Consider the following 19823-nt stretch of genomic DNA (forward strand, 5'->3'; position numbering starts at 1 on the left):
TGGAATCTTACAAAAAGCATTCAAAACAGCTCCTGACTGAAGCACAACTTACATTTAAGAGAGCAGTTGAAATCACTGTGCAGTGGAAACAGCAGACAGAAGCAATTGAGTTGCAGGGAGGAATGAAAGTGAGTGTAAACAGAAAGTCTAAGCAGAAACTGGTCTTACCGAACAAATTGTGCTACCATTGTGACAGGGGTCTATATACACCAGACCTATGCAGATTTAAAGGCAAAACATGCAGAAAATGCAACAAAGTAGGACAAATACAAGGAGTATTTTGGGCAGACAAAAATAAATGGACTGTATAGGGACGAGAAAATGATTAAAATGTTAAGTTGCAGTTTCAAAAAGAGCACTAATCTGCATGCTGTTGATGAAAAATCTGATGATGAGTGTGACACAGGACTGTGTAGCCTTGAGATTTACAACATGAAAACTGACGATAGACAAATGTAGCTCCCTCACCGGACTTGTGTGCAAATTTGGCTCATTAGCCTGCTCTACCAACAGCCACGGGACTCAGCAGTGAGAAGGCCATCTTTCATAAACAATATATATCTAGGGTTGGTAAGATTTGGGGTTCAACCAAATAGGAACGTCATGATGTTCCAATTAAAGAAACTTCAATTTGAGCGAATGATGTGTAAATACTGTCAATACACAATTGTCAGTTGACAAGTAATAACAGATCGTACACCGCATGGAATTATAAAGCAAGTATATTTACAAATTTCAGATTTATCAAACAGTAGCAAAGAGAAAAGAAAAAAGGGCCCATTACAGTTAAATCAGTCCAAATGTGCACATAAAGTTGGGGTTCATCCTGGAGTTGTCATTTTACTCATGCACTGGACCCATGGTCTGCATGAAAGCACTCACCACATTCTGAACTTTGCTTGGTCCGCCTGGAACAAACTCTGTCTTGGGAGTATGGGCCCTTCCTCCTTAGAGCCATTCATCTACACAAAGCACTTCGTGCAACAAGGATGCTCCTTACCATGGCATTCTCACCCACCTTCACTCCTATCCTCTCTGCAGCTCCTGCCAAAAAGACCCCCAACCAGACTACTGGGGTCACAAATCTCTCTTTATCCTGCTCTCTAGAACTTTCTCCTGATTCCGCCATCCTGATTGGCTGACACAACATTCCTAGGTTGAGCAGCACAGCTTCTTATTTCTAGCTGAAACCAAAAATTTCTATCAACTGGATACACTGCTTTTGCAGAAACTGCTAAAATGAAATATCTACAGCATGCCAGTAGAAACAGGGCATAACACAAGCAATATCACTTACACCTGAAGTGAATGGCAAATGAATTAAATTGGAATTGGACACTGGCTCACCTATTTCAGTCATTCCACAAAATGAGCTTCAAAGGCATTTCAAAGGTACTGAATTGAACCCTGCAGATATCCACCATAGAGCTCATACTGGAGAAAAGATAACTCTTGTGGGATTGACATTCATAACAGCGAAATTTCAAGCCACTTTGGGCTTGTATGTGGCAAAAACAAGAGGGCCAGAATTGTGAGGTCGTGATTGGTTGAAACAACTATGACTGTTAAGTCAAACTAGAGTTTTTAGAAAGTATTGGGACTTAGAGGCAAAAGAGAATAAGGTTTGAAAATGATAGCAAGAATCCACTCATAGACTGGATGGAACTCGCTGCCTGAGTGCTGCTTCTGCCTGGAACATTGGGGGGACCCGGCAGCATCACAGCAGCAGTCCAGGAGTGGCATTGGAATCTGTAAGATGCTGAACTTTAAATAACTTGAGAGACTGCTTCATAGAAAAGAGCACTGCTGTCACTGCGTTTTAGGTTAGCACGGGGATCATTGGGTGCAGGCGCTTCTGGGAAATGGCGCGAGGTTTAAGAAGAGCTCGGGAACCTTCGGGAGGGGTCACCTGGTTTGAAAACATAACAGTCTATTAGGGAGCGGAGAGGTGCAGGTTGGAATTTGTCAACAAAGTACGGAGAGGTAGCCAGTTTTTTCACCTAGTGACTTATGATGTATGACTAGTGACTAATGACTAGTGTCTAATGGCTAATGGTTGATGCAACTAATGGAACTATCAAACTGCTGCACTTGCGAAAAATAAAAGGAGGAAAAAGGAAAAGTTGTTTAGTCATTGAGTGGAATCTAGTTAAAAAACCTTCGGGTAGATGCAGTCAATCTCTTTCAAGTGGATAAGCTGCACATGTTCAAAGAAGAAACAGAAATCCAACTTGTCAATGACTTGGTTGATGATCCATCCACAGTTTGCATGCCACATCCCCTGCATTAGAGTCAATTGAAAGTGAATTAAGGAAGGTACTGACACAGCAGGATGGTATTGGACGACTCAAACATATCAAGGGTAAAATAGTGTTAAATGAAAATGCCACATTCAAGTTTTGCAAACTCAATCTGGCCTGTTTCCTTAGCCATGATAAAGTAGCTAGTGAGCTACATTGCTCAGAGGCTGAGGAATTCTTTCCAAAGTTGAGTGGAGCTCTTGGGCAACACCAGTGGTCCCAGTCGCCAAAGAACATGAGTCTTTCGGGATCTGTGGTGATTTTAAGGTCCCCATCAATCCAGTACTGAAGGTAGATCAGTACCCTCTGCCCAGGATTGAGGATATCTTTGCAAACCTTTTTGGAAGAAAATAATTCAACAAAGTGGACTTACCTGGGGCCTACCTATAGATGGACATGGAAGATGAATCCAAATTATTTATCACCGTAAACACTCACAAAGGGCATATTGCTATAATAGGCTTATTTTTGGAGTGGTATCTGCAACTGCAGTCTGGCAGAAAGCTATGGACCAGGTGCCGTAGGGCAGCCCAGCACTCAGTGTTACTTGGATAACATCATTGTTACCAGTAAGGATGACAATGAACATCTCCAAAATCTCAAGACAGTGTTAAAAAAAATTGGAAGATTATGGGCTCAGAGCACAATGCAACAAGTGTGAATTCTTCAAACCAAGATTCACTTATGAGGGGTGATTGATAAGTTCATGACCTAAGGTAGAAGGAGTCAATTTCAGAAAACCTAGCACATTTATTTTTCAACATAGGCTCCTCCTACATGTACACACTTAGTCCAGCGATCATGGAGCATATGGATCCCTTCTTTGTAGAAGTGGCCTGCAGCAGGGGTGATTGATAAGTTTGTGGCTAAAGGTATAAGGAGATGAGTTATACAGCTCTCGTTACGTGCACATGCAGTTCAACTCTTTGAGTGATTATGCAGAAAGTTTGAAGTTAATAACTCCTCTCCTTCTACCCAAGGCCACAAACTTATCAATCACCCCTGGAATTGTGGTCACACCACCGATGCAGAGAAATTATGCATCCTGAGAAAATTTAAGCAGTGGCGGATTTCCCAAGGCCAAAGGACAGGTCACAATTTTGATCCTTTTTAGGATATGTCAATTACTATTAAAGGTTCCTGCCAAACCTGGTTCTGTACTCCAGTCGCCTGAATTTATTACTGCAGATAGGAAGAAATGTTAATGGACAAAGCAGTATGAACTAGTTTTCCAAAAGGTAAAAGAATAGTGATATCAGACACATTATGATCCACATCATTCAGTGAAGCCTGCCTGTGATGTACCGCCTTATGGTACAGTCACATGGAAGTGAATATAGTCTTTGCAACGCATTCCTTTACTGCTGCAGAGAAAAATTACGCACAGGTTGACACATGCCATGAGTCTATTTTGGGGTGTAAAATGTTTCAACCAGTACTTGCATGGGAGAGAGTTTACCCTCATTATTGACCATCAACCAATAGGTACATTTACAATCCACAGAAGTATGTTCCACTAACAGCAGCTGCACAAATGCAGAGATCAGCTCTGTTTCATGGATATAGTTACAGGATCAAATTCAAGAGGACAACTAATCATGGAAATACTGATGGATTGTCCTGTTTACCCTTGCAGTAGGAAATATCTGAAAAACTTACAACAGAGGACAATCTTACTAATGCAAATCAAAACTGTCTCTAATATGGCAGAGATGATGTAAAGGGAAACCAGAAATTACCTCTCACAGTTTCAGGTCTACATGGCAACCCAAAACGGTTGGAATATGCAGCAGAAATTCCAGTTCCCCCATTTTTAACCGTGTCATGATGAATTTGCCCTTGACGAGAGTTGCTATACCATCCAAAGTGAGAACTAAAGTGTTAGATGAGATGCATGGCGTTCAGTGAGGTATGGTTAAAATGAAAGGGTTGGCCCGATGCTTTGACTGGTGGCCAAGGATAGATCAGAAATTGAGCAACTTCCCATCCATTGTTTGGGATGCCGTTGCATCCCATAGATGCCAAGAACATCTTGGAGAAGAAAGAAGAAAGGCAGCCAGAGCTGTCAGAACCACATTCTGCAGTCTGGGTCAACACTTACAGCCTAAAACCTGAGACTGTCACAGCCATAAGTCTCATCTGCCTTGCACAGTGATACCTTCTTCTCATGAAAGACATTATCGCTCAAGAGTAAGAAATCCTCCAACAATTAAATATTTAGGACTTAATGGGACAATTTAAAATTTACTATACTGTGGATATTTATATAGCACTCATAGTGTATAATATACTATTAGTGTATACATGTATGTATGTGTGCGTGAGTTGGAGTTTATGACAAAGCAAGGAGGAGTGCTGTGTATTTAATATTACAGCAATATTTAAGTAATATTGTAAATATATTATTTGATTAAGCATTTTGTTTGTTTATAATTCATTACAGGTTATATGTAGAAGTACGGGAATGGCATACGTTATCACACTATCATGTTATATGTACGCACCTCGCTAAAATTAAAAACGAAAGTATGGTGTGCATTCCCAGCTCTGTGTTTTCCTTTTGATTAGTTTTACGTTTTGGAGTTACAAAACATAACGGAAACATCGATATTGTATGAAGGCAGCTCATTATCCGCACTAGGTGTCTGCGCTGATTTTGTTCATTGCATACACTGGATCAATTCCTCTGTCAATAACTATTAGGAAATGATGCAGTTTTATAATACTGTACTACTATTAGTGGTGTTCTAATTTGTTCTCTTTTATTTAAATGCATAAACTCTCGTAAATTGGGAAAACCACTTAATTGGTCCAAAATGTACTTGTTTTGTTGTGTCCCAATTAACTGAAATTTACTGTTTAACAATAAAACGCACTTATCTTTGATTCCATCTATTTAGGACAACAGCTGGGTTAGTTAATTTTATTTAAAGTATTATGCCATTTCCTGTGTTTTGAAAAGATCAGGAGATGGATCCCTTCAAATTCACACCAGTCAATCAGTTAAATCATTTGTGGAAATTTAGTGTAAATGGAAATTGCAGTTACTTAAAATTCATGTGACTAGTGTGCATGCACACAGCAACTTTAAAGTTCAATTTTTACTTGTTAAATTAACTTTCATTATAAACTTCCATTAACTTTTCCTATAATTAATTTATAAACTAGAGCTATTCAATGTTTAAAAGTCAGAGGAACAGACACAGGGTTCTTCGGACATGATAGAGCCACCCGGATGGTATGTTGCCTCCCTGATGCCAGGGTCCGGGTTCCCTGATTGAGTCTATGGCATTCTCAAGGTCGAGGGTGAGCAGCCAGAAGCTTTGGTACATATTGGCGCCAATGATATAGGTAGACAAGGTGATGGGGTCCTAAAGAGAGATTTTAGGGACCATATAGAAAGCTGAGAAACAGGACCTCCAGGGTAGTAATCTCTGGATTGCTGCCAGTGCCCGGTGCCAATGATGGTAAAAACAAGATGATTTCGCAGTGAATGCATGGCTGAGGAACTGGTGCTGGGGGCAGGGGTTTAGATTTATGGATCATTGTGATGCTTTTGGGGAAGGTATGACCTGTACAAAAGGGATGGGTTACACCTGAACCCAAGGAGGTCCAATATCCTTGCGGGTAGGTTGGCTAGAGTTGTTCAGGGGGGTTTTGGTAGGGAGTTGTGAACTGAAGTGATAGTGCTGAAGATGAGGTACTGTAGTTGGTTTTACAAACAGAGGCAAGTGCAGTGAAACTCTTAGCAAGGATAGGTTGATGACTGGACAAAATTGTAGTCAACAAGATGTGTTGCAACGTAAGTGGTGGACAAAACTGAAAAAGGTGAATACAGGATGATATAGGCAGCACTGAATCATGGCTGAAAGAAGATTATAGCTGGAGCTTAATGTCCAAGGATGCAGATTGTATCAAAAGGACAACAGGAAGGCAGAGGGGGTGGTGTGGCTCTATTGATAAAAAAAAATTAAATTAAATCATTAGAAAGAGGTGACACAGGGTTGGAAGGTGTTGTATCGTTGTGGATAGAGCTAAGGAACTGCAAGGGTAAAAAGACCCTGATGGGAGCCTGATGGGAGTTGTATACAAACAGCAGTAAGGATGTGGTCTACAAGTTACAATGAGAGATTAGAAAATGCATGGCAAAAGGACAATGTTATAATAGTCATGGGAGATTTCAATATGCAGGTAGATTGGGAAACTCAGGTTGGTGCTGGATTACAGGAGGAGGATTTTCTAGAATGCTTATGTGATGGCTTTTTAGAGCAGCTGGTGGTTGAGCCCACTATGGGATCAGCTAATCTGGATTGGATGTTGTGCAATGAACCAGAATTCATTAGAAAGATTAAGATAAAAGAACCCTCAGGGGAAAGTGATTATAATATGATTGAATTCACTCTGAAATTTGAGAAGTAGAAGCTAAAGTCAGATGTATCAGTATTATCATGAGTAATGGAAATTAGAAGTATGAGAGAGGAGTTGACTGTATTGACTGGAGAAAAAAGCTGGCAGGGATGAGGGCAGATCAGCAATGGCTAGAATTTCTGGAAGCAAGTCAGAAGGTACCGGATATATACTTCCCAAAGAGGAAGAAGTATTTTAAAGGCAAGATGACACAACTGGAGCTAACAGGAGAATTCAAAGCCAACATAAAAGCCAAAGAGAGGACATATAATAGAACAAAAATTAGTGGGAAGTTAGGGGATTGGGAAACTTTTAAATGCTAACAGAAGGCAACTTAAAAAAAAGACACTAAGAAGGTAAAGATGGAATACAAAAGTAAGCTAGCCAGTAATATTAAAGAGGTTACCAAAAATATTTTCAGATACATGAAGTATAAAAGAGAGGTGAGAGTGGATATAGGACCGTTAGAAAAAAATGCTGGAGAGGTAGTAATGGGGGACAAGGAAATGGCAAATGACCTGAATAAGTATTGCATCAGTCTTCACTGTGGAAGACACTAACAGTGTGGTGGAAGTTCTGTGTGTCAGGGGTCATGAAGTGTGTGAAGTTACCATTACTAGAGAGAATGTTCTTGGGAAGTTGAAAGAGATGAAGGTAGATAAGTCACCTGGACCAGATGGTGTCCACCCCAGGGTCCTGAAAAAGGTGGCTGAAGAGATTGTGGAGGCATTAGTAATGATCTTTCAAGAATCACTAGATTCAGGAATGGTTCCCAAAGACTGGAAAATTACAAATGTCATTCCACTCTTCAAGAAGGGAGAGAGGCAGAAGAAAGGAAGAAAGCCAGTTAGTCTGACCTCAGTGATTGGGAAGATGTTGGAGTCAATTGTTAAGGATATGGTTTTGGCGTACTTGGAGGCACATGATCAAAAAGGCTGTAGTCAACGTGGTTTCCTCTGGAAAAACCTTGCCTGACAAATCTGTCAGAATTCTTTGAAGAAATACCAAGCAGGATAGAAAAAGGACAATTGTTTGATGTTGCGTATTTTGATTTGTGCCAGTGACTAGTGGTGTTCCACAGTGGTCTATGTTGGGACTGATTCTTTGTATGTTATGTGTCAATGATTTGGATGATTGAACTGGTGGGTCTGTTGCAAAGTTTGCAGACGATACAAAGATAGTGGAGGGGCAGGTAGTTTTGAGGTAATAGGGAGGCTACAGAAGAACTTAAACAGATCAGGAGAATGGACAAAGAAGTGACAGATAGAATACAGTGTCGGGAAGTGCACCTTGGTAGAAGAAGTGAAAGGGTTGACTATTTTCTAATGGAGAGAAATTACAAAAATCAGAGGTGCAAAGGGATTTAGGAGTTCTAGTTCAGGATTCCCTGAAGATTAATTTGCAGGTTGAGTCTGTGCTGAGGAAAGCAAATGCAATGTCAGCATTTATTTTAAGAGGACTAGAATATAAAAGCAAGGATGTAATGTTGAAACCTAAAAAGCATTGGTGAGGTGGCACTTGGAGCATCGTGTGCAGCTTTGGGCCCCTTATCTCAAAGGATGTGCTGAAGCTGGAGAGGGTCCAAAGAAGGTTGACGGAAATAGTTCCAGGATTAAATTGCTTGTCATATGAAGAGCGTTTGATGGCTCTGGGCCTGTATTCACTGGAATTTAGAAGAATGAGGGGTGACTTAATTGAAATCTACTGAATGGTAAAAGGCCTTGATAGAATGGATGTGGAGAGGATATTTCCTATGGTGGGAGAGTCTAAAACTAGAGGACACCACCTCAAAATAGAGGGATGCCCTTCTAGAATGGAGATGAGGAATTTCTTTAGCCAGAGAATGGTGAATCTGTGGAATTTGTTGCCACCGGCAGCTGTGGAGGCCAAGTCTTTATGTACATTTAAGACAGGGGTTGATAGATTCTTGATTGGTCAGGGCATGAAGGGATATGGGGGGGTGGGGAGGCAGGAGATTGAGGCTGCAAGGCAAAATGGATCAGCCAGGAAATGCTGGAGCAGACTCAATGGGCCATATAGCCTAAAGTTGTTCCACTATCTTATGGTCATTTCTGACTGAATAACTTTGCGAATATTTGTCTAGAGTGTTTATAAAATTGATTCAGTGGAACATAAATGAATGGTTTGCTTCCATGAGATACAATCATTCTGCCTTGTTCACAATATTAGTATGAAAAATTATCAGAAAAGATCTAACTACTATAGGCGAACTACCATAAACTCTTCCACTGGATACTATAACATCAATTATAAACAGGAGAACGTCTGCAGGTCCTGGATATCTAAAGCAACACACACAAAATGCTGGAGGAACTCAGCAGGTCAGGCAACGTCAATGCAATTAATAGATAGTTGACGTTTCAGGCCGAGACCCCAGTCCCGAAGAAGGGTCATTTACATAGATTCTGCCTGACCTGAGTTTTTCTAGCATTTTGTGTGTGTTGTCATCAATTATCTTGTAGGTTGACGATCTGATTTTGTAAGTTCATTTTATTCAGGCTGACACATACCTGATCGATTTCCAAGTTTTTGAATTCTATTGGTACGTTTGAAATCATAGTGGATCCATACATGTTCTGCCCTGATAAATAAGACAACTGCAGTCTTCAGGAACAAAACGTAAGGTAGTGCAGACTTCTGAATTGACTCTTTAAATGCAAGCCAATAAACATTGGATAAAAATCAAAACTTTTTATTTGTTTATGTACTTCAGAAGCCTAAGCAAAAATCTAACAAAGCTGGAAGAGTTACTGGGAACTCCTTTTTTTTAATATGTTTATTCAAGTTTAATATTTTCATTGAATGTTGGAGAGTTGTTGACCATGTGCAGGCAAGTGGGATTAATTTAGAATGGCATCATGGTTGGCACAAACCTCTTCAGATGAAGGAATTATTCCTGTCATGTACTATTCTGTTTTCTTTACCAATGACAATGTTATGTAATTGCCTTGAAGAGCCTGTTCAAATTATGTTCTTCAGGTGTGGTATGTGAAGATTGAAGACACTAGCTCCAGGCTTAATAAGCATTCTGCTATTAAACAATGGTTAACACTTTTTCCATGTGAGTAAGGAACTGCACTCCATTAGTAATTCCTAGCATTTGGCTAAATGGCTGAATTATAAGTGGCCACCCAATCTAGCCACTAAAGTACTTTTGCTCTTGATAGCTGTGAGAGCCTTTCTAATTGCTTTTGACATAAGGCTATCAGTTATTCTAGTGTATTACAGGACTTTGATCTTACAAAACACTATTTGTTATTGAATTATAGAGGGAAATAAGGAAGTATGTGAAATAGGGGTGAGCTATTCAATTCCTCAAGCCACAACTTTGTTTAGATAATCACTGAGGTTATGGCTCATTTTTACCTGACCTTACCTCAAATTCCCTAATTTCTCCTGAAATCCAGAATTCTTGGTTTTATCTTGTTTGAATGCAATCAGTCCCTCTAGAGAGAACTCCAAAAATTCACCAACCTCAGAATAAAAACGTGGACTCATCTCGGTCCTTCATTTGGGAATGTTGCCTAACTCTAGAATTTCTTAGATGGGGACAACACTTTCCTGCATTTAGTCTTTTGAGCCCAATAGATATTATTAATGTCTCAAAGAGTTTGCCTTTCATTCTTTGAATTGTGGGAAATTTTGAAGTTGCCTACTCAGTCTATTCTCATAAAACAAGCAATGATCAAGATTTACCAGACTGATCCAAAAATCAGTCTGTAAGTATTCATTATACTCCTGCTTTAGCAAATATATATCCTGCATGTAGACCAAAAATATATACAATATTCCAGGTATGGTTTCATGAAGGCCCAATGTAGTTGCAGTAAAATTTGCACAAAATCCCATAGTTAGTAGTCAGTTGAAATGAATTATACTTTTAATGGTTGATGGTTAAATATTGCTTGGGAAAATCAGGAAACATTAATAGGCACTTTATAAAAGAGAGACAATGGTTTTGTTAAAAGCAAATGGTCTTTAGCCAACCTGATCAAAGTTTTCAGTGCAGTAACAGATGGTTGACAATATAAGTGCATAGAAGTCTTTTACATAGATTTTTAAAGGTGTTGGACATAGAAGACTTGTGTATAAAAGTAAGGCTCATGGAATTGTAATATCTCAGAAGGGATAGGAAATTGCCTTGAAGGCAGCAAGCCAAGGGTTGTGATAAATAATTCCTTTTCAGGCTGGTAATCCAGGGATCAGTGCTAGGACCTCTTTATGCTTATCTATTAAACGATTTGGAAGTGAGTGTGCAGGATAAAATCTCTAAATTAGTGGGTGATATAGAACTCAGATTTGTAGAAAACAGGAAGTTAGTTATTTATTCATGGAATGTGGGCGGTGTTGACAATGCTGGAATTTGTATTAAACATAGAACATAGAATAGTACAGCACAGTACAGGCCCTTCAGCCCACAATGTTGTGCTGACCCTAAACCCCGCCTCCCATATAATCGCCCGCCTTAATTTCCTCCATATACCTGTCTAGTAGTCTCCTTAAATTTCATTAGTCTTATCTGTCTCCACCACTGACTCAGGCAGTGCATTTCACGCACCAACCACTCTCAGTAAAAAAAAACCTTCCTCTAATATTCCCCTTGAACTTCCCACCCCTCACCTTAAAGCCATGTCCTCTTGTATTGAGCAGTGGTGCCCTGGGGAAGAGGCGCTGGTTATCCACTCTATCTATTCCTCTTATTATCTTGTACACCTCTATTATGTCTCCTCTCATCCTCCTCCTCTCCAAAGAGTAAAGCCCTAGCTCCCTTAATCTCTGATCATAATGCATACTCTCTAAACCAGGCAACATCCTGGTAAATCCCCTCTTTACCTTTTCCAATGCTTCCACATCATTCCTATAGTGAGTTTCATTAAACTAAAGAGTCTGTTACAAGCCAGCCATATTGATGAGTGTGGTGATTGACATACGCCGAAAAGACACACAATGTAGACTGACAGTGGCATGTAGAACTTAATATTAAGTGTGCAGTATTGTGGCATACAGAGCAAAGGGAAGTAATATATCAACCAATGACCAATAGAGGGACTCAGAACACATTTAAAGAGCAACTAGGAAAGTAAATGTAATGCTGGAATTTAAAAATAATTTTTAAGGAAACAGTAGTTCACAACTGTATTAAATCTTGTTTCAGTCATCCAACTTTAAGATTTAAAGATCCAGAAGGGTGCAGAAAAGATTTAGTCAAATCAGTCAATGATTTCTAAAGGAAATTTGATAGTCTATTGAGAGAGGATATTGTGTGGAGATCTGGGGAAATGGGTTTGAAAGATTTGCTCTTCTGTGGGCTGGTGTAGATTGGAAGAGCCAGCTTATGTTTTCTAATAATCCGATGGCAACTAGCTTCCATGATATGTAAATAATAAATTAAAAAGAAATATAGAAGTTTTGCACAAAAGGGTACATCTCAGACACTACAACACACTCTCACTAATATGCAGAGAAGTCAACAGGGCTCAGGTCCCTTCAGGGAGGAACTAGCCCATAGTCCTCTATCCACAATATTAGAGACTTGCATTTAGTGGTTGGAAATGTGTACGATGAGAAGTTGTGGCTTACTGTTCAGATATGTGCACTAATAGTAGCAAATAGATGCATAAATCATGTGTGTGACAACATCATCCTAATTCTGAAGTAATTATTGTCATTTTTCTTAGCTGGGTTAAAGTACTGGAAATCCCTGGTTAACATCATAGTGGAGAAACCTTCAACTAAACATCTGAGAAACAGCAAAAATGCTGACATGCTGGGATTTGGACCAGTTTTGAATACTGTGTTGTACATTACAATCCAAAAACATAAATTAAAATTTATAAAAATGGTGTACATCTGATGTTTTTTGGATTTTTTTTAAAAGAAACAATTCCAGTGCTAACATTTTAGAAATTAATAAATTTGTGTGGTTATAGCACTTGTATAGTTACTATAAGCAGTCATTTGCTGAAGTACTGTACTGGGAAAGTTATCTTGCTGAAATATTGCAGGAGTGAAACCAGGAAATACTATTTCAAAAAAGATAATAGTAATCTGGAACGCTGTTTCCCTAAAAGAGAACATGTTGAGTCATTTGAGATTTTCAAAATGTAGATTGGCAAATATTTGTTAGGCAAGGATAACAACCAAAGGTTGCTCAGTTTAACAGTTTTTCCAGCACAGGAACATATGAAATGAGAGAAGTGTCAGTGGAAGGAGATGGGAGTAGAACAGTGGAAAACCTTAAGCCGAGAGACTGTTGTACTGGAATCTGGAACAAAGTGCAAAGGAAGAATACCTGGTATAGATAAATAGATACACTTTATTAATCCCAAGGGAAAATTGGGTTTCATTACAGCCGCACCAACCAAGAATAGAGAGTAAGTATAGTAATACAAAAACCACAAACAATCAAACAACAAAATGCAAACTATGCCAGATGGAAAATAAATCCAGGGCCAGTCTATTGGCTCAGGGTGTCTGACCCCCCATGGGAGGAGCTGCACTTTCGATGGCCACAGGCAGGAACGATCTCCCGCGCCGCCCAGTGTTGTATCTCGGTGGAATGTGGCCGACGTCCAACAGTAAAAAGTTCAATATCCGGTCTACAAACACGTTCCTTGATCGTAATATGACCCGGATTGCACCATCTGTTGTTAACCAGAACAGTAAGCACCCAACTCCTTTACGCTTACTACTCTCAGTGCACTTCCGGTCAGCCGGAACGGTCTGGAAGCCGTCCATGGAGAAGTTTTGATTGGGAATGTCCTCATACAGCCCCGTTCCAGTGAAGCACATAACACTGCACTCCCGAAATGTTCTCTGACGCCTGGCTAGCGCCGTGAATTCGTCCATTTTATTACCCACTGAACTCCTCTTCTCCATAAGTCGCTGTTGTCCCAATCCAGTCCTCTCTCCTCGACTTTGTGATCCCCCTCTGCATCCTCTGTGTATTTTCCTCCCGATTTCAGCAGGGGTGTCCGCCGCTCTGCTCGCTAAACCGACCGGCATTAGTGCAAATAGCTGGTCCCTGGAATACACAATGCGACCTTGCTTCTGTCCCGCGTGTCTGGATGTAACTATTTCCAGCGCTTAAAAACCCAAATAAAACTCTCTCTACCAGTATGTTAGAGAGGGTGCAGCTTGGACGTGTTACCGTGAGAGAAAAAGAATAATAATAACTTCAGTTAAAAAGTAAGAGGAAGAAAGTAAGAATAGATTGGAATGGCTGTACCAGGCTGCATGCACGACCGGCGGAGGGATGGTGGTGGTAAAAACATGCCAGAAGGTAATGGGTGACTAAGGAGAACTGACAGATGATGGGTAGAAGATGCCAGGATGAGGGCAGTGATGGAGTTGGAAAGCTGAGTGGACAAAGAAGACTATAAAAATAGAGCCAGATGGAGTGAAGAGAAGGTTCAAGGTTGAGCCAGAAGCTGAGGGAGAGGTGATAAACAGATACACAAAAGTAACAAGAGCTGCCATCTGATAAGTAAGGAATTGATAATGGGAGCCATTTAAGGGGCAGATGAAGGGCAGCTGGGACCAGATGAGGAAGGAGATCCAGTGGGTAAAATGTATGGGGAGTAGGGGAACCAGGAATGGGATGAAAATGGATGAGGGGGAGTTATGGGAAAGGAAAAGAATACCAGGGAGTAGCAGACACAGGCGGTAAGGGTTACCTGAAATTAGAAGACCTGCTGATTCCCATAGCTATCTCAACTATACCTCTTCCAACCCTACTTCCAACACTACCATCCTATCTCCTGTAAAAATGTTATTTCCTTTTCTCAGTTTTTTTGCCTCCGCTGCATCTGTCCTCAGAATGTGGCTTTCCATTCCAGGACATCAGAGATGCTGCTGCTGCTGCTACAACAACAAAGGAGGAGAGATGTCCTCCTTTAAAGAACGGGGTTTCCCTCCCTCTACTGTTGATACTGCCTTTACCCACATCGCCATTTCCTATACATCTGTGCTCATTCCATCTTCCCACCGTAGTAATGATAGTCTTTGCAACCTCTGCCAGCTCCAAAGGAACCCTACCACTAAACATGTCTTTGCTTCTACTTCTTCTGCTTTCTGAAGGGATTGCTCCCTCTGTGATTCCCTTGTCCGTTTGTCCCTCCCCACTAGTCTCCCTCCAGATATTTATGCTTGCAAGCAGCCTATACCCACTCAGTTACTTCCACTCTCACCTCCATTCAGAGCCCCAAACAGTTCTTCCAGCTGAGGCAACATTTCAGCTGTGAACTTGTTGGGTTCACCTATTGTGTCTGGTGGTCCCGATGCTCCCTCCTCTACATTGGTGAGACCACTTGTAAATTGGGGGACAGCTTCATCATGTACCTCCGGGGTTACAAGTGGGCTTAAGGAAAGGGGGTTTTAAACTCCCTATACCAACTATTTTCCTGGCGAACGTGCAGTCTCTGGTGAATATAATCGATGATCTCAGAGCCAGGGTGCTGATTCAGAGGGATATTAGGGCCGTGTGTGTCCTTTGTTTCACGGAATCCTGGTTTGTCCCTTCTATACTGGATGCAGCAATTCAGATTGACGGGTTTACTATACACCGTCAGGACAGATCTATAGAGTCTTTCAAAAGCGGAGGTGGAGGAGTATGCCTCATGATCAACTCTTCTTGGTGCACAAATATATCAGGGCTGTCCCAATTCTCCTCACCAGACATGGAATATCTAGCAGTAAAGTGCTGTCCTTTTTACCTACCACGGGAGTTCTCTGGGGTCATTTTGTTAGCAGCTTACATTCCATGTCAGACCAATGTCTATCAGGCTTTAGATGATCTGAGCAATGGGATCAACATGCATGGAACAACACACCCCAATGCCTTCACCATCGTTCTGGGAGATTTTAACCAGGCCAGTCTGAAAAAATCACCAAGCAACTACTATCAACAGATCACTTGCAATACCAGAGGAAACAACACACTGGATCATTGCTTCACCACCATCTAGAATGCCTATTGTGCTATTCCATGCCCTCAGTTCGGGAAGTCTGATCACCTGGCTGTACTTCTACTCCCTGAGTATAGGCAGAGGCTGAAAACTGCAGCACCAGCAGTGAGGACCAAGGAGGTATAAACAAGGGAAGCACAGGAGCGCCTACAGGACCGCTTTGTTTCAGTGGACTGGACTGTATTCAGGGATTCATCTTCGAACCTGGATGAGTATGCTGCAGTTGTTACCAACTTCATTAAAACCTGTGTGGATGAGTGTGTGCCTACAAAGACATTCCCAAACCAAAAGCTGCGGATGAACCAGGAGGTATGTCATCTGCTGAAGGCTAGATCTGTGGCATTCAAGTCTTGCGACCCAGGCCTGTACCAGAAAACCAGGTATGATTTGCGGAGGGCTAGTCAGCTCCATCTTGGGCACTAGCCTACAAAGTATCCAGGACATCTTCAGGGAGTGGTGTCTCAGAATGGCAGTGTCCATTACTAAGGACCTCCAGCACCCAGGGCATGCCCTTTTCTCACTGTTACCATCAGGTAGGAGGTACATTGAATCTTTGGACACTAATTCACTTTTTAAAAATATTCACATCACATGCCGGTGATAATAAACCTGATTCTGATTCTCATTCTGATTCTGACCATCCATCACAAGCAGAACTTCCTGGTGGCCAAACATTTTAATTCTGATTCCCATTCATGTTCCAACGTGTCAATTCATGGCCTCCCCTTGTACCGAGATGAGGCCACCCTCAGGGCGGAGGAGCAACACCTTGTATTCTGTCTAGGTACCTTCCAACCTGATGGTATGAATATTGATTTCTCCTAATAGTGAACAAAATCCTCCTCCTCACCCCATTCCCAATTCTGACCTTTCACTTCTCACTTGCCTATTACTTCCCCCTGAGTCCCCTCCTCCTTCCCTTTCTCCTATTGTACACTCTCCTCTCTTATCAGATTCTTTCTTCTCCAGCCCTTGACATTTCCCACTCCCTTGCCCTTACCTTTTAATTCAAGCGTCTCTCCCCTTCCCTCTCAATCTTGAAGAAGGGTTTTGGCCCAGGACGTCGACTGTTTACCCTTTTCTATAGATGCTGCTTCACCAGATGAGTTCCTCCAACATGTGTGTTGCTTTGGAAAATCCTATGATTGTACCACTGGGTTGTAGACTGACAGGCGGAATATGAGGTGTTGCTCTTCTAGTTTGCATAAGACCTCACTCTAGCTTTGGTGGACAGATAGGTTGGTGTGGGAATGGGAAAGGGGAGTTAAGATGGTATAGAGCCAGGAGCTTGAAATGGCCATTGTAGACAAAACTTGGGTGTTCTGCACACCAGTCGCTTTGTCTTTGCTTGGAGGCCACAATGGGAGCAATAATGCTGTGGACAAAACTGGAAGAAAGACACAGATGTTGTCAGGTGGACTTCAGGTGATGCGTTTTATTTTCCTCTTTGGCAGTAATTTCTAAAATAGAGCTGTAGTGGCATATAGTGGCAGCCAATGATTGAGCAAAAGGGGTCAAGGAGTGGTCAAATGTGAGAAGTGACCAGCTAAGTAACTATGGTAAAGGAGTTGTTTTGAAGATATTATTCCTGTGTAAGGCATTAATTTTATTGTTGTAATTATTCTGTACTTTTGTACATTTTCTTCAAGTGCAGACTTCTAACTGCTTCAAGCTTGATAGCCACTGCACTAGCCCCAAAACCATTTTAATCTCGTAATAAATACAGGATCTTGTGTGGTACATCTTGCTGTAAAAGTTGCAAGTAGTCAAGTGTACTGTGTCCTTCACTTAGACATTATAAGTGATATTCAGTCTTGCCATTTTGGAAGAAAAAATATATTTATTTTGAATATTTCTTACTTGTGGGAATTATTTAAGGCTTTGGCATTGAAAGTAGAAATCGTTTATGGCAGGTAATAACATTACTTCAGTTGAAGTGCTGGTGTTGACAAATGCAGTAAAGGACATTTACTATGTTTTAACTTATTATATGAGTGATGACATACTCCTATGATACTTGTGTCTCCTGTGTTATTCTGACAGTGAGATTTCAGTTATCAGCGATTAATGTTAAATCAATTATCAATTATCCACATTGTCTGATCAAAGAATAAATGCTGAAAATAGTTGTAGTTCACAATTCATTTAAGTTTGTAGTGTTTTTATTTATGTATAAGATGAAATTAGAAGAAAATCCAGTTGATAAAGGAAATCCCATGTGGTTCATAAAAGGTGTTTTACCCTGCTGTGCTTTTTACTTAATTATTTAAGGACAGGAGTTTTAAAAATTATTAATTAATTTTAAAAAGATAAAGAGTTTTTAAGTTTCAAGGAAGCTACAGTCTATCGTTCAGTTGGAAAGATGTGTCTATTCTTCATTTTTATTTTGAATGGCTTTATCTAGATCGTTTGGATGACTTTGTTCACACCAATTTTTGGGATGTTACTGGATTGTGCTGGCTCCTGATTCTGAAACTTGTGACAAGGCATAGCAAACAGGTTCTTGTTTGGAAATCCACAAGCAACTGAAAGTGGCAACAGCTTTCTTTTTCTTGATCCTTCTGCCTACTCTCTATTTTTCTAATGTAATGGCATGATCTAGTTTCATCAGGCACATCATTTGTTCCATTCAGGCTGGTACTGTATTGCACTTCCAGCTGATGACTCAATTTCACATTTCTACAACTATTGTGAGGTAACTTTTCAATTTTTTCTTGATTTTTTTTCGTAAATACTTTTTTTAACACTTTCACCATTTTTCATTAAAATGCTTTTGGGAAAATTTTGAGAGTAAGTTATATTCTCATGGTGAAGTGATTACAAGTCAACCTTTTTAGTACCTAATTGTTTGTGAAGTGACTCAAAACAGATTAGTTGAAAATAAGACAGGGAACTCAGAGCAACAAGATATTCAAATGCAAGACCTGGTGATTAGCAAGTGAAGATAAAATGTTTAGACATGAGAGGGAAGTGAATCAGAATCAGGTTTATTATCACCAGCATGTGATGTGAAATTTGTTAATTTAGCAGCAGTAGTTCAATGCAATACTTAATCTAACAGAGAGAGAAAAAATTTTTAAAAAAATAGTAAATAAAGAAGTAAATCAATTACGTATATTGAAAGAATTAAAAAACATGCAAAAACAGAAATACTGTATATTTTAAAAAATTGAGGTAGTGTCCAAAGATTCAATGTCCATTTAGGAATCAGATGGCAGAGGGGAAGAAGCTGTTCCTGAATCGCTGAGTGTATGCCTTCAGGCTTCTGTACCTTCCATCCAATGGTAACAGTGGGAAAAGGGCATGCCCTGGGTGCTGAAGGTCCTTAATAAAGGACGCTGCGTTTCTGAGACACCGCTCCCTGAAGATGTCGTGGGTACTTTGTAGGCTAGTACCCAAGATGGAGCTGACTAGATTTACAGCCTTCTGCAGCTTCTTTCAGTCTTGTGCAGTAGCCCCTCCATACCAGACAGTGTTGCAGCCTGTGGGAATGCTCTCCATGGTACAACTATAGAAGTTTTTGAGTGTATTTGTTGACATGCCGTATCTCTTCCAACTCCTAATAAAGTATAAACTCCTAATACTGTCTTGCCTTTATAACTATATCGATATGTTGGGGACCAGGTTAGGTCCTCAGAGATCTTGATACCCAGGAACTTGAAGCTGCTCACTGTCTCCACTTCTGATCCCTCTATGAAGATTGGTATGTGTTCCTTTGTCTTACCTTTCCTGAAGTCCGCAATCAACTCTTTCATCTTAATGACGTTGAGTGCCAGGTTGTTGCTACAGCACCACACCATTAGTTGGCATATCTTACTCCTGTACGTCCTTTCATCACCACCTGAGATTCTACCAACAATGGTTTATCGTCAGCAAATTTATAGATGGTATTTGAGCTATCCCTAGCCACACAGTCATGTGTATATAGAGAGTAGAGCAGTGGGTTAAGCACACACGCCTGAGGTGTGCCTGTGTTGATCATCTGCAAGGAGGATATGTTGTCACCAATCTGTACTGATTGTGGTCGTCCGATTAGGAAGTGGATGATCCAATTGCAGAGGGGTGTACAGAGGCCCAGGTTCTGTAACTTCTCAATCAGGATTGTGGTAACGATGGTATTAAATGCTGA

The 19823-nt window shown here is 40.6% G+C and overlaps 1 protein-coding gene across 8 annotated transcripts in view; it reads left to right on the top strand.

Moving 5' to 3' along the window:
- The window catches only part of LOC140187428 (nuclear receptor coactivator 3-like), a 227932-nt gene that overhangs the window by 89468 nt on the left and 118641 nt on the right, over nucleotides 1-19823 (top strand). Inside the window, exon 1 of one of the 8 annotated variants that reach the window (XM_072242796.1) lies at nucleotides 18370-18389. The exons of the other annotated variants lie outside the window; for them this stretch is intronic. The gene's annotated coding sequence lies outside the window, so the exon portion shown is untranslated. Of the gene's footprint in view, nucleotides 1-18369; nucleotides 18390-19823 lie in introns of those variants that run through there. 8 annotated transcript variants of the gene reach the window in all.

The sequence above is a fragment of the Mobula birostris genome, chromosome 2 (genome assembly GCF_030028105.1).
Source record: "Mobula birostris isolate sMobBir1 chromosome 2, sMobBir1.hap1, whole genome shotgun sequence".
In the NCBI taxonomy this organism is placed as follows: Eukaryota; Metazoa; Chordata; class Chondrichthyes; order Myliobatiformes; family Myliobatidae; genus Mobula; species Mobula birostris.